This window comes from Phalacrocorax aristotelis, chromosome 7 (assembly GCF_949628215.1).
Source record: "Phalacrocorax aristotelis chromosome 7, bGulAri2.1, whole genome shotgun sequence".
NCBI classification, from domain to species: Eukaryota; Metazoa; Chordata; class Aves; order Suliformes; family Phalacrocoracidae; genus Phalacrocorax; species Phalacrocorax aristotelis.
The window spans coordinates 55765170-55783265 of NC_134282.1; the positions used below are offsets into that span (position 1 = coordinate 55765170).

The 18096-nt window shown below is 54.9% G+C and overlaps 1 long non-coding RNA gene across 9 annotated transcripts; it reads left to right on the top strand.

The window, feature by feature from the left end:
- Positions 1 to 1680: 1680 nt before the first annotated feature.
- On the top strand, positions 1681 to 17347 carry LOC142060580 (uncharacterized). 9 transcript variants are annotated; one of them, XR_012661806.1, is made up of 11 exons: positions 1681 to 1994; positions 6106 to 6165; positions 7238 to 7392; positions 7772 to 7881; positions 8416 to 8508; positions 8968 to 9071; positions 12865 to 12969; positions 14439 to 14561; positions 14940 to 15064; positions 16565 to 16651; positions 16852 to 17347. It is a non-coding gene; the product is annotated as an uncharacterized LOC142060580 (long non-coding RNA). The 9 variants fall into 9 exon arrangements; XR_012661802.1 differs by having other exon boundaries at positions 14940 to 16651; XR_012661805.1 differs by lacking the exon at positions 12865 to 12969.
- The last annotated feature ends 749 nt before the right edge of the window (positions 17348 to 18096 follow it).

Consider the following 18096-nt stretch of genomic DNA (forward strand, 5'->3'; position numbering starts at 1 on the left):
TGCAAAGGGAAGTGAGTACTTCTGGCTCTCAGGACAAGGGGGTCCCTCAGGAGCCCAGGTGCTCACGCCAGCCAGCATCTGGCATAGCACAGGGCAGGAGCTTTGGCAGTAGTAAGTGAGCTGAGAATGAGAGTCCGGCAGCACTGCACGCTTCTCCTGTGAGCCGCCGAGGCTCGCGCGCTGTACCTTCCACAAATAAAAGGCCGGAAGAGTCAGCATTTCTGCTAGTTCCAGCCTCATCTGTACCCTCGTCGGTGTAACTGTAAGCAAGCGTCCCGTAGCGACTGGGAGCGTGGCAGCTGGGCTTCCTGCACTGTCTTAGGTTGTGCCCTTGGAGAGACCCTTCTCCGAGCCCCGGGCTGGGTGGGCTGCGGTGCCGTTCAACACTGAATAGGCATGAAGGCCTGTAAACAAAATGTATTTATATTGCACCCATACCCGGCAGCCAACCGCCACTTTATTTACGTATTCTGCACCTCCTGCCGACGCTTTTAAACTTAGCCGATATTGCCGCAGTTTTCACTGACGGGGCAGGGGACTGCCACGCAGCAGGGGGAGTTTCTGGGTGTCTCCCACGGACACAGACGTCCTCAGCTGGGTAGGGACAGGGTGAGAGCTGGAACAACTCTGCTGACATGTAAGGGCCGTCCCAGGGCAAGGCTCCTCGGTCTGGGGGCTGAAAGGCGAGCTGCGCCGGGTGGTTGGTGTGGGAGTTGTGGAGCAAGTAGGGGGAAAAAAAAACAACATGAAAAAACCATCCAAATGTTTCACAGCAGGTAGAAAGCTTGGCAGAAAGCAAACTGAATGCTGTAAAGACAAAAGCCGAAAGCCGGCTATGGACTGTACGAAAAGAGTCAGTGCCACGGAAGGAGGTTATTTCTTCAACTGACCATAGGAGGCTTTTTGTGAGAAAACACAACACCTCTTCTTTCTGCTACAGCGTGGTACCGCAGCAGTAATGGGCCAGAGCGTGCGAGCGCCTTTGGCAGCATCGGTAACGACCGGGGCACGGCCGACCGGCCAGCCCACCTTCCGCACAAGGAAAACACCATTTCCCTAGAACGCCACGCAGACCCAGGACAGGTAAGGCGGAGGCCGAGCCAAGGCGCCCCCCATTGCCAAGGACCACCTTGGCCTTGCAGCGTCTCACGCTTCGGGGTGTTCTGCTGGCCGTGGCTAAGCTCAGGCCCTCTGCTCGTGGCTGCCCCCGGTCCCCCGGCGCCGGTCGGGCCCCAGCCCCCAGCGCGGTGCGGCGCAGGGCAGTGACCCAGCAGGGCGGCCCCACGGGCCCCAGCCCCCGCCCCCCCCCGCCTGCGGCCAGGCCCCGCGGCCGCCGGCCCCTTCCTCCTCTGCCCGCTCCCGTCGCGGACGGCTCGGTATGTGTCACGAGGGGCAGCCCCGTTGAGCAGCTCTCGGAGGGCGCGCGGCTCTGCCCGGCCGTGACCGGGGCCCGCAGGGGTTTCCCGCTCGCTCGCTCGCCCCGAAAGGAGCTGGCCCCGAGCCGGCGCGTCCCCCCCCGCCCGGCCCACGGCGCCCTCGAGAGCTGAGCGCGGTCCGGCCAGCAGGGGGCGCTGGCGCTCAACGGCTGGGCGCGGGGGCGGTCCGGCGCGGGGGCGGGGCCGGTGGGGGCCGGTCCTTCCGGCCACCCTTTAAGGGCCGCCCCGCGGGGCTCGGGCTTCCGGTGGCGCGGCGCGGTGGAGCGGGGGGCGGGAGCGGTGCGTTTGGAGGCCGAAGCGCCAGCGCGTGGGGCTGCTGGGTCGCGAGGTGTCCCTGTGCGGTGCCGGGGCCCCTCTGCGGCCCGGCGTGGGAAGCCCGCGGCCGGCGGAGCCTGCTCGGCGCTGGGCGGGGAGCGTCGCGGCGGTCCGGCAGCCATCCCCTGCGGTGGCCGCCAGCTCCTCGGGACTCCTGGAGGCCTGGCGGTGCCCGACCCTCGCCTGCGGCAGCCGCCTGGGAGAGCAGCGCGGCCGTGGCCAGGGGCCGGAGAGCGCCGGTGGGTGAGTTCGGGCAGCGGGGGGCGGCTCCGTGTGGGGCGGGTCCGGGCCGTGGGGGGCTCCGTGCCCCGCAGAGAAGCCCCGGTCGGGCATCGTTCGCTTTCCCACAATGCAGGTCTGTCCCTGGTTATTTTCTGTGTGCAGTGTTTTGGGCCACCTGAAACCCTTTGGCCTGGTAGGTTGGGTTCAGGGAGATGGCAGGTCTGGAGCCTAAAAGACCTCGGGTGGGGGTCGTGGGAGGTATTTCTTGCCTTAAAACTCTGAGCCCACCTCGTGTGTCATGTCGTGTTATCATGTTGTGAGTCTCGTGACTGTGGCAAATGGCTCAGTCGGGCGTTTTCTGATAAATAACTTCTGAACGTGTGTGTGTGTAGGCACAGGGAGATTTGTGCAGGGTGACAGAGCCCCTTGTGCTTCTGTGCTAATGTCTACCTGTTCTAGACCTCCAGTGTTGGAAAGCCTTTGTTTAGTGCCTAGTTGTGCCTGCGTAACAAATGTCTTAGCTGCTGATATGTTATACCTTTGCTGCGAACTTCTTCCTGGGTGGCTTGATTGTTTCTGGTTGTCCATGTAAATCTAGGCAGATATTTTCTGCCTGGTGGTGAAGCCTATCGCTTTGGATAACAAAGGGCAGGAGAGCAATAAAGAAAAAGGTGATCTGTCTGCTGCAGCTCCTTGGAAACAATTCGTTCCTTATTTTCTGCCCTTGGGCAGGCGTTGTGCTTTCCAGATAACGCAGCCTCTCCTGTGCCTGTCCACCCCGTGCATTTTTGTCCTGCCCTTGCTTGAAAAGGCTCTCCTTGCCTTCCTCCTCTCTGCTGCAGTTGGCGTCATCTCTCGCTGCTGCTGGAAGAGGGATAAAGGGAGCGTTGTCAATCGGGTTGTTAAAAGCTTGTTCGCAGGCTGTAACGCGCGGGAAAGGGTGGGCGGGGGGGCCAACTCAGTACGGGGGAGGGAGGAGGATCAGGCTGCGGGGAAAATGGGAAACCAACATCACCATTCACTCCTACGGCGCAGCCCGGCCGCACGGCTCCCCGGGGATGCCCCTGCCCGCGGGTGTACCGTGTATGCGCCCCCCGCGTGGGGCGGGGGGGGACGACACCCCCCCCCCCCCACAGTCGGCGGCACTGGGGCAACCCCTGCCCCAGGGCTCCGCACTCGTATCCGGCTCTCCCCGCTCCGGCACGGCACGCGGCTGGACGCACCGATGAGACCCCTGGGCGGCTTCTCGCGGCTGGGCGAGAACAGGGCCTGGCCCCGAGCAGCAGAGCGGGCACCGCCGGTAGCTCGGAGGAGCGGGGCCGGCTCGGCTCGAGGCGTCAGAGCGAAAAGGGACGAGAACCGGCCCGGAGCGAGCATCCGGTGGGAGGAAGGACGAGCTCGGGGGCGGGTGGGGGTGGGGCGGCGGACGGTCCGGTGGCCAGGTTCGGCTCTGCGCCGGGCCGTGGGGCAGCCGGAGCCGCGCCGGGGGGCAGGCGAGGAGCCGCGTGGCCGGGCGCGCTGTGGGTCGGCGGGTTTCGGCTGTGGTGTCTCCCGGTCCGCGGAGTCCCCGGAGGGGGGTTTGCGGGCAGCAGTGGCCCCGGGCCGAGCGCTATCGTGGGTCGGTGGTTGGGTTTTGGGGCCGAGCCCGTGCCCGGCCGTGGGGAAGTAGGGGCAGCCCCACCCGGCTCTCGGCTGCTCCTCGTTGGGGTCGGGCGGCGGCGGCGACCCCGGCGGGGGCTCCTGTGGTGCCGGGCGGGTCCCCCCTTGCCCGCGAGGCAGGCAAGGACCCTGGCTGCTGCCGCCGCGGTTTGCTGGAGGCGGGCTGGGCCCGGCCCCCTGTGGGGTTGGGGTGCGGGCCCGGCGCTGCCGGGGAAACGCGGCCTGCGAGAGCAGAAAGAAAGCGCTGCCGGGCCGGCGCTGGGCTGCCCCGCCGGGGTGCGGGGCCGGGCCCGCGCAGTTCAGTTCCCAAGGCCTCCCCGACAGTGCCCGCGTGGGCCGTGGGGGTGCAGGGCTGCGGGGTGGCTGCGCTCTCCGCGCCCCTGAGCGTTGCCCGTGGGGACTGCGGAGGGGGCCGGGACGCAGCCAGGCTCAGCTGGTTTGGTCCCTGAACGGGGAGAGCACAGCTCTTCTGTTCCTGGGCCTTGAGAGCAGGCTCCTGTGGCTGACGCCGGGGCCCTGAAACAGATCGAGTCGTGCGTTTTGAGGGCCTGACCGAGGGGACTAAGTCGTGTGGTTTTGGGCTGAGGAGCAGAGGTCAAGTGCTGCATTTTTGGGACTTGAGAACAGGCTCAGCAGCTGGGCTTTTTGGCTCAGAAATGGTCCCAAAGTGAGCTGGTTTGGGGGCCAAAGGCAGAAGCCGGTTTGGCTGCTTGTGCAGGCTGGGGGGTGGGGGTGGTGTGGGGGCATTGGGGGCTGCAGGGGAAAGCAGGGGTTGGGCAGGGTACGAGGACCCTCCCCGGAGGTGGGGGTCCGGTCACATTGGACCCCGAAGTTCGGGAGGCCAGCATGAACCAGAGCGAACTCGCCACCTGAGGCGGGTCTCTGGAGGAAGGGTGCTTTTTGGATCCAGCGCAGCGCACCCTCTTTGGGTCCAGCTCTTCTTTCTGTGCTGCTTAGGATAGTTATTAACCAATTAATTAATCATACAAACTAAGTCACAACAGCTCTATCGGCTCCATCGTGGTTCGGAGCTTTGAATCAGTTTCATTTGGTGTCTAACATGTTTTTTCCCCAAGGAGAGGCTAAGTTTCAAAGTTAATTAGTTCTCACAAGTGTGTCAGTCGATAAAATTGAGTTACGATTATTAAAACCACAAAGGTGACACGAGTCTCACGGATCTGGTCTATTTCTGAAAATGTATTCATCCCATGCAAATGTCATCGGGATACAGATCATCTGCACTTCATGCTCTGACAAGACAAGATGCTGAGACAGGGATGAGCTCCAAAAGGACTGCTGAAAAGAAAAAAAAAAAAAAACAAACCACGCACTCCACGAAGTCATGGGGGGTTTTTTTGTTTGCATTTGGGGGGGCGGGGTGGCTTTAACAAAAGAGTGCAGTGTTGGCTGGCAGCAGCCTGCAGAGCATTTTTGCTGCCTGATCTCTCCTTTTCTTCTCTTCCACTCCTCTTTCAGGGCTGTAATTGTCATTTGGATAGTTTTAGAAGAGCAGTTAAGTTGCTCGCCTGTGTCAATGTGCTGGTAATACCAGGAAGGTGAATGCTTGAACCGGTCGGGCTGGTGGGAATAACTTGGCTGCAGGTAGAATTTCTGAGGGAAGACCAGCAAAACCAGGAAGCAAATAGCAAGTTCCCAGAAAATGTGCGGGTGTCAAACACATAAAAGTTTCATTGCTGAATGTTTTTGGGAATATGTTCCCAATGGCTATTTTTAGTAAACATAAATTTTCAGGAGATTCAGGGTTGTGTGTGGCAAAACATGTCCCTCTGTTTTTGTGTCCTGCCGCACAAACGGCCGGCGGCAGGGCTCTTGTTCCCCGCTCTCGATATTGCCACAGCAGGGCTGCGATATTTAGACCTAAGTGGGGATGGGTTTAGGAATGGAAGGAGAGAGAATGCCTGTCTTCTGTAAGGGCTATGAATGCTGACCCTTTGTCTCCGTCTGCCGCTTTTCCTGTGCGGGTGATGAAGCTGTTTTACTTTTCTCTGTTGTTCCTGGTCTGAATAGCTGCGAAGCTGTCGCCGCTGTGGGTGTGCAATTTGTGTTGCTGTGTTTCTGTGGAGTTCTAGCTACGGCTCGCTTCTAGTGTGGCCAAGCGTCAAGGTAGGGCTTTCAGTTTAAAGCTTCAGAAGCGCTGCGCGCCGAGATGGGTGTAGGTGAAACTGCTGTTGCGCCTGCAGCTGTGCTCGCAGGGATGCTGGGTGGCTCTGCATCAAACCGGCGAGGTGCGCGTGGACCTCTGTCGGGCTGCGCCCTGGGTGTGCGAGCGTGCCGTGTTTTTGCTGTTCCGGCTTGTATGTGCGAGGGCTTAACGTTTGATTTAATGCATTTCCTTTAACGGCAGGCTGTAGTTGGGCTCTAGATGGTATTCCTACGTGGGCACAAGAGCTGTGGAATGGTTAAGCTGTTGCTATGCCTCCAGGTGATTTGTTCAGTAACACTGTTTTTCCAGGTGCAGATGGATGAGTCGTGCAGGGCAACGGAGGAGAGCCCAGGGGAGCGCTGTAAGAAGGTGAGTCTGTGTAGTACTGGAGGGAAGATGTGACTGATGGCTATAGGGCTCCATTATGGGTTTTACTCTTTTTTTTTTTTTTTGTGATCCGAGGGTGCTAAGCGATGAGCCGAGCGTGATCTGGGCCCTGGAGGTGAGTCAGGCAAGGTGACCGGTGCTTGGTGGGCTGGAGTAGGTGTTCTTTTTCAGGTTATTCAGGGTTTTTTCTCCTTCTCTTCACTTTCCCATCCCAATTTGGGGCCGATTCCCTCAAACGGGGACTTCCCCCTGTGGGGCTGCTTATGCAGCCTGGGAGCTGCTGCCTGGGCACAAAAATACCTCAAACCCCCGACTCTGGGTCTGCAATGGGGGGTGAAAAAACAGAAAGAATTCTGGTGGAAAGAAAACAACTTGGGGCTTCTGGGAAAGCCAACTCCAGCTGGATTTGTGCAGCTGGAAAGGAAAAAAAGGGTGGTGGTGGGGAAGGAACAACCACCTAAAAGCACCCACCAACCATTCTCATGCACAAAACCGAAAGTGAAAATGACCATTTTTTGTAGGGTAAAAGCACAAAAAGTCCCCACAGAACTCAGTAGTTTGGAAAAGCAACCCCAATTATTACATTATGTAAAGAAGGCAGGGGAAAAAAAGAAAACCAAAACAAAACCCTATCACAACCCTGATGCCACATGCCTACCAGCAGTTCCTGGGGCTTATTCTGCGGGGGTGGGGAACCCAACCTTGTTCCCCAGGTTTGCTGTGCTGCTTCTCCTCCCTCGGGCGTGGGGGGGGGCAGTGGCATGGACAGTAGCAAGCACCAGATGTTTTTAAGCAGTCGAGAGGAAAGGACAAATGCTCGAGACGCTTTGCTGTTTGGTGCAGAGGCAATGAACGGTGCTGCTGGGGCTGCGAGGGGGAAGGGTGCAGAGGAATAGAAGCTCTGTGGATGCAGCCAAGTTACGGTTTCTGGATGGTATTAATCGAGAAGAGTAATTCAGATAATGCTGCTGCCCAGCGACCAGAATTGGGTACTGAGCCCGGGAGCCGCGCACGCGCGGTGGCGTCCCTGTGATCCCCATTGCTCTCTCCGCAGGTAACAGCCCTGCGATGCTGCGGTGCCTGCGAGGTGATGCCGCCGTGCTCGTTGCTGCTTCCTGGTAAGGAAAGGCCTCCTCCGCTCCTGCTGCAGCGTGGTGGTGTGTCGGACACGATTCCCTGTGTCGGGTGAGGCCTAGGGCTGCCGGCGAGGTGAGCGAGCGCCTTTGGTGGGTGCAGGGGTGTCTCCTTGTGTGCCTGCACTACTGGGGCTGGTGGGATGGGAAGCTTCAAATGACCCGCCGAGGCAGGCTTCTGGTATGCTAAAGGCGAGCGGGTGAGGGCAGCCCCAGGAGTTACCCGGGAGCTGATAGAAGGGAAGAGGGAAAGGAGGAGGAGGATGATGACCCCTTCCCCCTGCCCAGGGTGCAGAAGGTGGCCGACTCCCCAGCTCACCAGAGCTCCCCCTCAGCCTCCCCTGGCCCCCCTTGCCCCGTGCGCCTGCCCCCAGCTCCAGCACGAGCGAGCTAGGCTACGTGCCTAGGAAGCCTCATCTCGTAAGAGCGGTAAGACACCCATGTATCCTCTTTAGGTGGAGGTCGGCCTAGAGTCTGGAGCTGCAGAAGAGGCAGGGAGGAGAGGAGGGGAAAGAAGCATCTGAACGGCTAAATTGTGCCAGCAGCGCTGAGAGCGAGAGTCGCGGTGAGTCCTGGGCCACTGGGGCCCCGTTGCCTCTCTTGTGCGTCCTGGGCCCTCCCTGTCTCTCCCCTGGCCCCCTCTCTTTCCTTACCTGCTGCAAAATTATGTGTTGTTTTTTTTTTTTGCCCCCCCCCCCCCCCCTTCTTTCTCCATCTAGCTCTGAGTGGCTCCCTGCCTCCCCGTCTTTTCAGTCCTCCCTCTCTCTGTCCTGTAGCCTGTGGCTACTTTTCTTTTCTCCCCCTCTCTCTGCCTGCACTGGATTCCCCCTCGGCACAGGGGCCCTTAGCAGTAGCGCGGGGAAGGGGCGCTGTGTCCAGAAGCCCCTGCGCAAGGAGAGGCTTTGGTCAGGGTTGATCTGCAGTAATAACGGTTGCTGTTTCCTCTTTCCCTCTGCCAGACGCTGTGCTCAGGATGGGGTTGTCTGTCCTTCCTGTTCATCTCTTCCTCTCTCTATTCCTTTGCGCTGGTCCCTCTCCCTATTGTTTATTGTTTTGCTTCTCTGAACCTTTTTTTATTCCCAGCGTTTTCCCGTGACAGGAGCAGCAAAGAAGGGAGCGGAGCATCGGGGTATCCATGGAGAGAGCATCGGGCGTTCTCCTGTCTTTGTGGGGCTGACCCTGAGGAAGTGCGGTACGTGGGTCGATAGCATGAATATATATATTTTGTGGGTGCACAAACCCGTTTCAGAGTGTCAGAGGGTAAGGGTTTTGTTCTGTTCAGTGTAAACATTGTTCTGTTTGGTGAATTTGTCGAAGATGAGAGTTCAGTGGGGGAGGAAGTCAGCTCTCTGGCTGGTTTGAGGGTAAGGTGGGCTGTACGTGTTTGTCGGTCATCTCTCACCTGCCAGATATTTTGAACTAGTTGTATCTGGTTTTCGTAGGGAGTCACAAAGGGGTTTGGGGCTCCCCAGTGGCGGGTGCTGTGGCCAAAAGAGAAAGCAGGGTCACAGAGTGCTTCATTTACGGGGCTGGCCTCGGCCATCTCCTGCACAAACTTCTGGTATGTAGCAATCGGGACTCGATTTCCTGAAGGAGGAGAGGATGATGGAGCTCGTTATAAGAGCATAATCATTTTCTCTTCTTTTGGCAGTACGGGCACCCGAGGACCAGCTTGCTTTTGAGGAACGGCACGAGGATGTTGGTGTCGACGCTCAGCAGAGGAAGGAAGCTTCTTTTGGAGGCCAAGAAGATGAAGTAGGCTGCTTATTTGTTGTGTTTGATTTTCATTGCGGGGATGGGGAGGGGTGGAACATGCAAAACGCGGTCCTGGGCAGGGGAGGTTTCTGACGTGGGAGGCCGTGAGAGAGATCATGGACGCTGCTGGACAGGCGTTAGAACCCGTTGCTCAGGTTGGACGGACCCGGCAGAACCACCGCACCATCTTAAGTAATGCCTGCTCACGTACTGAGATTTTAGTAGTTGCCCCCGCATCAGCTTTGGCTTTTCCTCGTCGAGCTTGTGTTTTGGCAAGAAGCGTCTTTCGTTAAGCGTTTGGGTCTAAGGGGTGTCCGTGAGGCTACGTGGTGCCCATCCCCATGAGATTTTGTGACCATCAAGTGATATTCAGCATCCATCTTATGCCCGTCTCCTGTAACTACTCTGCAGATTTGGCTTAAGGCTTGATAGCGCAGCGTTAGCTGAGGGCGGCATTTACCCTGCTGGCCCCTCCACGCCGACGGCGTTTCCCCTGCCGGCCGCTGTCCGTTCCCCGTAACTGTGACTCTTGTCCTGGCAGAACCTTTGCCAAAGCCACCTTTGTGCTCCACAGCAGTCTGTTTTCTGTCTCGAGTATGTTTCTTTTCGGTATCCGATACCCCAGAGCTGTGTACCGTTGGCTCAGGTCTCTTCTTGAGCTTCTGCGAGAAGAGAGAGCCTTCATCTGTTTTTATTGATGCGTCTCCTGGGGTGGTTTTTTGTTGTCCTTTACAATTTAGTTTTGTCCTAGCTACTGAGGTGTTAATTTAGCTGCTTCGTACAGTTTCCGATACGCTTGTGTATTTCCACGTTTCTTTTCGTGTTTTTTGTCCTTTGAGACTGATCTAGTTCTGTTAAGGGACTGAGCAAGAGAGAGCGTTGAGGTGACTCCGAATGGTTGATGGCTTTACAATAAATGATTTACTTTATAACCAGAGATATTTTTTGAGAAGGGGTTCTTAAAAGATTTCATTCTGCTTTGCCATTCCGCTGGGGTAGATGAGCCCCAGCCTTTTTTTGGGAGGCTCATTCTGCTCCTGGGCTTCTCTGGTACTGTTCCTTGAGTTGGTTGCAGGTTTTGAGCTGTCTAAGCTCTTTGGGTAGGTGTGTTTTGACATTTAGAGAGGGGGAGGTTTCTGGTTGAGGTAAGAGATTAAGGAGCAGTCAAAGTTGAGCAGCATATATATATTAGAAAGTACACTTGTATGCAGCTTTTGTTTTTCCTTGGGTCAGTAAGTTTGTGTTGGGTGTTCAGGGGTAGCAAGATGGTCTAATAGTGTGTTTTGGATTATTTGGTTTTGTGGGGGTGTTATGGTTTTGTCTGGGTTTTTTTGTTTGTGGTTTTGGTTTTTTTTGTGTGGTAGGTTTTTTTGTTTGTTTTGTCTTGTTTTCCAGGAATTTTGACTTGACTGAAGGTAGAACCTTATATTTTTTCCACCAGTTTTCCCTGTGTGTTGTGCAAGTTGTTGACATTATCTCTCAATAGGACTGATGGTGAGATGCTGCGGTAGGGGTTACGGTGAGCGTGTTGTACGCATCTGTATATGGAGCTCTAGCCTTCCTTCAGAAAGCAGCAGGGACGTAACGCATAGTGTGTGTTGGTGTACGGGACTGCTCGTCGCCTTTCCCGATCGCCCGCAGAGTACCACGTTGTCCTGAGAACCTTTGCAGCTTGCGGCAGGTCCCTTGTAGATTATAAGCATCAGGGCTTCCGTTATTTTGTGGGCCTGTAGAGAGCACGGAGTCTGCGGGAAGCCGGAAGGTGGGAGGTGCTCGCAGAACGCGGGGCAGAGGTGGGAAGGGCGGCTCCCGAGGAGCGGCTGACAGAGGGGCTTTAGGGGTGCAAATACAGGGCAGGAGCTGTCGGGAAGGAGTGAGGTTCCTTCCCTGACAGTTCAGGAGGAGAGGAGGGGTTTTTGAAGTCTTGGTACCGGGGAATGGTTGGGAAAGGGGTGTTTAAGTGTTAGCTAATGGTCGCGTTCTGTGTGCAAGCAGCCTCCGGTAGCCCAGTCTCCTTCCCCGTATGTGTCAGCGCGGCCACTCGAGCGTGCTGTCTGCCGAGAGGTTCTCCACGCGGCTGTTCATGGAGTCGCTCAGGAGTGAGTTACCTACAAAGGGAGAGTGTGTCACTACACCAGCCACGCCCGTTTGCTTCCCGTACTGCTTTTGGTGTTTGGCCTATCAGTGTCCACCTGTGCTTGAGTCATCTGACACGAACTGTGATTTTTGTGTGTTGCGTGGTTTGACTTTTTCTTGCAGTTTAAGTAACAGGTCGAGGGTTAAGCAGGACAGTCGAGCGAGGCGTGACGGCAAAGGCGAGCAGATGGCATCGTGTGCTGTGACGGGGCAGGCTGTGAGGTCACTCGTCTGGGATTTCTGCCTTTGGGGTCTCTGTGTTGCCGAACAAGTCAGTCAAAAGGATTTGTTAGTTTGTTTTGCACAGTGAGCTCTTGCTTTTGGAAAGCAGTGTCCAACATCTGTGTGCCTCTCCGTATTTCCCCGGAAGTGGGCCCGGCATTGAAGGTGAGTGACGGTTCCCCAGCCATCGGGGACGGACCGAGAATGCGAGCAGGCGCCTGACGCGGCCACTGACCCGGGAGGCACGGATTGGGAGGTGAGCGGAGCCGTGTTGGCACGGTAGGGGAAAGGATGAGTCTGGAATGTGGCTGTTGGTGCAGATGCACGGCAGGGAGCCGGACACGGAAGGGAGGGGGCGAACAGAGCATCGTGAGAAGGTAGGACAGCACGTGACAACGGAGGGGTCGTGCAGTGTGAGCACCTATATGACCTAGTTAATGAAGGGACTCACAAAACTATATGCAAAGCGGGATGTCTGCCCCGAACTCGTTGGGCAAGGTGAGCGATGAACAGGAAACCGTAGCAGCTGTTATTTTTGAGGTGTGGAATTGTTTGTGAGTGGGTGGCCGCTTCCAGGTGCAGGGGTCGCCTTGTCTCTCTGGTTCTCTAGGCACCGTAGGTGGCGGCGGCCACGACATCCAGCCTCATTAGAGTGTGGGGGAGCGGAAGTTCACGGCGCTTCCGAGGAGGCGGCTGTTGCGGAAGTGGCCGGCGTTGAGTGGTGCGATGCTGAGTGATGGCACCGCACCTTTGGAGATGAAGAGTATCCGTGTGACCGCAGCCCCATCCTACGTAGCCTGTGTGGCCTTTTTAAAGGATGGCTTTTGAGTCCCCAGATTTGGAAGGGAAGCTGAGGGGCCGATGCGGTCTTTGTGCGGGTGGCTGGTCGGTTGGGGGAAGCGCAGGTGGGGCAGGCAGGGGTTGTAAAATCAGCGGAGGGTACCGTTCAGAGACCGGACACATTTGGGCCGAGAGAGGTTGTGGTGTCCTTTCTGCAAAACAGAAGCATCTGCCAGGCAGGGGAGTTCCTGCCTGTGCTTGTGCTGTTGTGTGGATTTTGTAGTCTGTCTTTGTTCCTTACTGTACTCGGGTCTCGATGTGTCTGTTGTTCTCCGTGCTGAGCAGGCACCTAGGTAGCAATATTGAGGGTTTTGCAAGCCCTGGCTCATCGGCATAATGGTAACCGAGAGCTTCCTTTCTCGCATTTTAAGTCTACTGCATAGATTTGTCTTGTGTCTGAAATATTAGACCTTTATAGAAGGTCATCTTTTTGCGGCGGTGATCAAGGCGGCCTCAGTACTGCTGCTGAAGAGCAGTCTGAATACGCAGAGCCCTTTTCTGGGACCTGTTCCCTGCACCTGAACGTTCTGAGGTCTTTAAGAGTGGCTTGTCGCTCGTGCATCGTCCTAGTTGTGGGTATATGGTTTTATTGCAGGTGATGATGGTACGTGACTTCTCTGCGGATGCTATAGCTTCTTCCTCGCTGCCGTATAGATCTTCTCGCCTGGTGGCATCTCTGGGCCGGAAGTCCGTCGTCTTGGTGAGAGTTTTCTTAGGTGCCTCGATCGCGTCGCTTGTAGTATTTGTGAGCGGTGTCGGTCCGTGCACGTCGATGCCTGTGTCAGAGCTGCTCCACCTGGGGGTGTAGCAATGGTAGAGCGGGGGAAAGAATAGCAATAAGAGTATATGGTTAATGTTAATATGCATAGACTGTTTTGGCAACGCCCGTACAACCCTCATCGGAGCGAGTGGCCGTTGGCAGCAGGCGAGGATGGTAATTTCCGGGGTGTTTTGTGGGTGCCGAGAGGATGACCGTAGCTGCCTGGGAGAGGCAGCTAGAGTGCTAGCTGAGCAGAGGGCACCTCTCAGCTGTTCAAGCTTGTACGTGCGTGAGGCTTAACATTTGATTGAAGGTATTTCCTTTAATGGCATGCAGTAGTTGGGCTCTAGATGGTATTCCTACGTGGAAGCAAGACCTGTGGAATGGTTAAGCTGTTGCTGTGCGTCCTGGTGACTTGTTCTATCATGCTGTTCTTGCAGAGGATGAAGATGGAGCTGTGCAGGGTGATAGAGCAGAGCTGAGTAGAGCACACTAAGGCAGCAGGTCCCTGTGCAGGATTAAAGGGAAGATGCGACTGAAGGCTATTTGAGGAGCATTTCAGGCGAGCTGGGTCGCAGTGAGGGGGCGCATGGGGCTGGTGACTTTGTTCTCTTTGCTCTCAGGAGCACAGCGCTATCCCTAGGGGCTGGCAAGGTTCTAATTGTGGGGCTGGCGCCCATCGGGTGCTTTTTTTGCATTACAGTTTAAAGTGTGGATCGCTCTGATATTTGAGGAGTTTCTGGGCAGTTGTCGTCTGCGGCGTCGTTCCCAGATGCGTGAACAGCTCTGCTCTGTCGCTGTCTGTTTTCAGGGAGCGTGATTTCTGCCCTGCATCCTTACATTCCTAGGTCTTGTAGCTGGGCTTCTTGTGCCTCCTCCCTCTCAGTTTTGAGAGGAACTTCTTGTCACGGGCCCTGACGCTCTTCTAATCTTTTTGGATCGCGTTAGGGCCTCCTTGCGTCACTGTCAGGGTTCTGCAGGTCTTGTTGCTGGACGAGCTCTTCCGTCCAGTTGTCTCTGTTTGCTGAGAGCGTTCTCTCGTCTTGGAGGCGCGCAGTTTGTAGTGTTTCTCATAGCATTGGTGTGTGCGTTTTGTGAGTTTGGCTCGGAGCCGCCTTGCTGGCCGTGTAGAGTCGGGTAGGTGGCACAGCGATGAGAGCTTAGGGTTCATCTGTTGCTATGCTAAGGCTGTTGGGGGAAAGGTGGTACTGTCATCTCGGATTGAGTGGCCCTCCTCAGCAGGCAAGGACCATAATCACCGTGACATTTTGTGGGCTAGGAGGCCGTGACCGTAGCTATCTGGGAGAGGCAGCTAGAGATCAGCTGAGCAGATTACCTCTGCAGGGTGTTCAAGCTTGTACGTGCGTAGGGCTTCATGTTTGATGTCATATGTTTGTTTTTAATGGCAGGTTATAGTCGGTGTTCAGGAACTGTTAAGGTACTGCTGTGCAACCAGGCGACTTGTTTTGGAGATGCCGAGGGACGAGTCGTGCAGGGCGACGGAGGGGAACTGAGGGGACCGATGTAAGCGGGTGAGTTGGTGCGTGGTGTATATAGAGGGAAGATGTGACCGATGCCTCTATGACTCCGTTGCTCCTTGCGTTTGTCTTTTGTTTTGGTTTTGAAGTAGCGTAGCAATGAGCAAAGGAGGCAAGTCGAGCAAGGCAAGTGGTGATTGGTGGGCTGAAGTAGCAGCTCTTTTCTGAGGTGTTGTGTTGCTGGTGAAGTTATAAGCAACACGTGTCGTTTGGGTGTTACGGACGGCGGGCGAGCTGAACATGGCACCTGCAAGTGACGTAGGCCGGGTGGGAGGCTGTCGAGGGAAAGGGGTGCGAGACGGGGATCGGTGCGGGCAGGCTGTGGCATCGGGCAGCATCTCAGGAGGTGCCTTTTCACTTGGCTTTTTGCAGGTGCCGCTGGCAGGCTCGGAGTGCTGCTGCCGCATGCCTATGAGAGGTCTGAGAAGGTGGGGCAGCGGCCAGCATCTAAGACCAGAGAATGCTGTGGTCCGTCGTCGAGCTCTTCAGTTTTGTAGGTAACACGTGGGCCGTCTTTGGAATGGCGTATGAGCATTAGAAGTGAGCTGGGTAGTAATGAGGAAGTCACGGGGCGGTGATTTCTCACGAGCGTAACGGTAGTTTACTGTGTGTTGATACGCTTGGTGCCACAAGCGATGACGGAAGCGGGGTGTGATGCTGGAATCTGTGCAGAGCAGGTGAGCCAATGGGCATGTTCGTGTTGATGAGGGGAGTGCTCTGGAAGAGATCTGTGTTGACCTGTGTGATACTTATTGCTGGCTCTGGGTTTTTTTCTTATGATGAAGAGGCACCTGGCCACTGCAAGAATATCCTGGTTAGCTGGTGTGTTTCTTGTTGTGAAAGGATTCATAATCTGACCCATCTGAAAGCCCCACAGTGTGACTTTGGCTAGAAAGAGATTTTGAAAAATTGAGATATTTCTTATTCAGTGAGGTTGCATTCTATGAACTTGCCATCAGAGTGCATCTTAGAGACGATGTCTTTGTCAGTAGAACTCATCAGCACAAGACTTGCAAAGTATTGCTTTTTTTTAAAGATAAAAAAATCCATGGTCCTTGCGGAGATCCAAGCACAGCACATACTCCAAAGGTTGGTGGCATTGGTAGTGCTTGGGTTCTCAGTTGTAACAGTCGAGATACCATAAAATATCTGCATGCTTCGGTACAGCCGAATGCATTAGCAGGTCTGCCGGTCCTTCTTGGTAGCCCTATGTATTGCAACACTGGGGATTTGATTTGCGTAGTTTTTTGTTGTGGTATTTTTTTTCCCCAAAAAAAGTAAAACCGTATCGGGGATCTCTTCACTCACCGATTCTTCTGTCATAAATGAAAGTTTAAAAAAAGCTAACGTCGTCTGATTTATGACATGACTTGCGCTGTTTCAGCTGTAACTGCCGAGCAGATGTAGTGTACGATTTGTTAGGTGTACCTAAGCAGGTAGGTATTTGTTGTAAATATTTAATGAGGGGCGACTGAATGTTGTGGGGGGGTGTTTCCTGCCGGTATTTTGAGGGAGCGCTCTTAAGTACTTTATTTCAGTCTCGCTTTCGACGCGCGTTTCCCTGGCAGTTCAGCAGCATCTCTTGGGCGGGGCAGCCGGGCGGACGTCCCTCCCGACTCCGTAACACGCCAAAACCCCCCAGTCACGTTGCTGCTGTGTATTTTGGAGATAGGTAATCTTATGGCGGGCATGAACGGCTGTGCGAGTTAAATGAACGCAGAAGGAAAATGGAAAGCTTTTAGAGCCTAGACGCTCATATTGGATGTGCGTAAACACGCGCCCGCCTTCTCAGCACAAAGTGAATTACTGAGATTTATTCTTAATTTTTTACGTTACTCTTTCAAGTTTGACACGCTTCACTTTAGGCTTCATTGAGCCAGGCAGCAAGACGTGCGGCGGCAGGGCGACGGCTGTAGCTGCTGCGGTGGATCTGTAAGCGGAGGTTCCGGTTCCGGTACAACTTTGCCCTGCAGCCTCACGGGGTTATCTCCCCGCAGCGGTGCCGTAAGGAAGGGATGAGACATTTTCCAGCACCAGCCAGAGCGTTCAGTGTTACGCGAAGGATCTGTTCAAAATGGTATCCGGTTAGTCTTAATACCGTTTTCAAGTGTTCCAATCACTCTAGCTTTTAAAGGATGTGTTGTGTTTTGACATGACCCGTTTGCCTGGAATCTTGCTGTGGCTCAATTTCCTTCCTATCCCTTATGCTGACTGAGCTCCTCCATTTTCTTCTGTGCTATTTTATTAACGTGCTGAAATATAGTTTGGGATTTCTGTTTTTCAGATGTCTTAAGTGTCTCGTGATGCTCAAGAGATGCCTGCCGGTCGTTAAGCGTGGTGAAGGTAAGGGGCCATCCCTCGGCCTGGAGGCTCCTGGCTCTGTCTCCAGCGGGTGCCCCGCAGGTGCGGCCGCGAGGGCTGCCCGGTGGGGAGAGTCGGGGCCCCCAGGGACCGGGGCTGTTTGTCACCCCGGGGAGCCCGTCCCAGTGCGGGAACATGTCCGAGCGGAGCCCGAGAGAGACGTGACACCGTCCTCTGGCACGCTTCTGCTCTGCCGTGGGGCAGCCGCCAGCCTGCGGACAGGGGCTGGGGGGGCTGCAGCTGTTTGGGGGGCTGCCCCACCTTTTAGATTTTAGCAGAGCTCCCCCTTTTCTGCGGGGTGTGGGGTGAGTGTGTGTGTACCTTTGTAAATGGCACTATTAAAGTAATGAGCTGCAGGTTGGAGCAGATTCCCTTGTTTAGTGCCCTTCTTGGGGGTGAATAAAATTGGGGGAGTCCTGGGGGGGGTGTGATGATGTCATGTGGGGTGCCCCGGTGTCACTGGGGGAGCTGATAATGCGTCAGAGGAACAGGTGAGTGGGGGAGTCATGTAGGGGTTCCCCCCCAAAAAGGGGGGTTGCAGCCCCAAAATGCCTGAAAATTCAGGGGGGCTATTACAAAAACCTCTTATATATATTGACATGTAATATTAATTTATAGATGTATAAAGGGATTTTAAAATAAGAACTTATCTCTCCTATATTATATAATGGATTTCAGGATACAAAAATTCTACATCGAGATGCAGGGTTTTAAAACACAAAAGTAACTCGACTGTCTATATATCTAGATCAAAAAATAAAGGAGTTTAAAGAGAAGAAAAAGGATAGATGAAGGAATTCAAAGCAGAAGAAAGTCTGACTAGAGCGAGCATCTACGCTTAGTGTGTGTTACATAGTCTAAGTAGATGTGTAATCTAAATAGAGGTTATATAGAGTGAAATAAGCCGAGGTATAACTGTAAGTAGATGTCTAAATAGAGAAGTCGAAAAAGATTGAAGTGTCAAAGGGTAAGTAAGCAGATAGCTAGCCTAAATAGCTGTTTTATGTACGTGTTAATATGGAAGTCTAAACAGGTATGTGTAAAGAGATATTCTGTGTAAGTGTAAATAGCCTAAATAGGAGTAAGTGTAAATATAATAGCTAAGTCTAAACAGATATTGTATGTAAATGTAAAACAGATAGTATATATAAAATATAGATGTACTCCG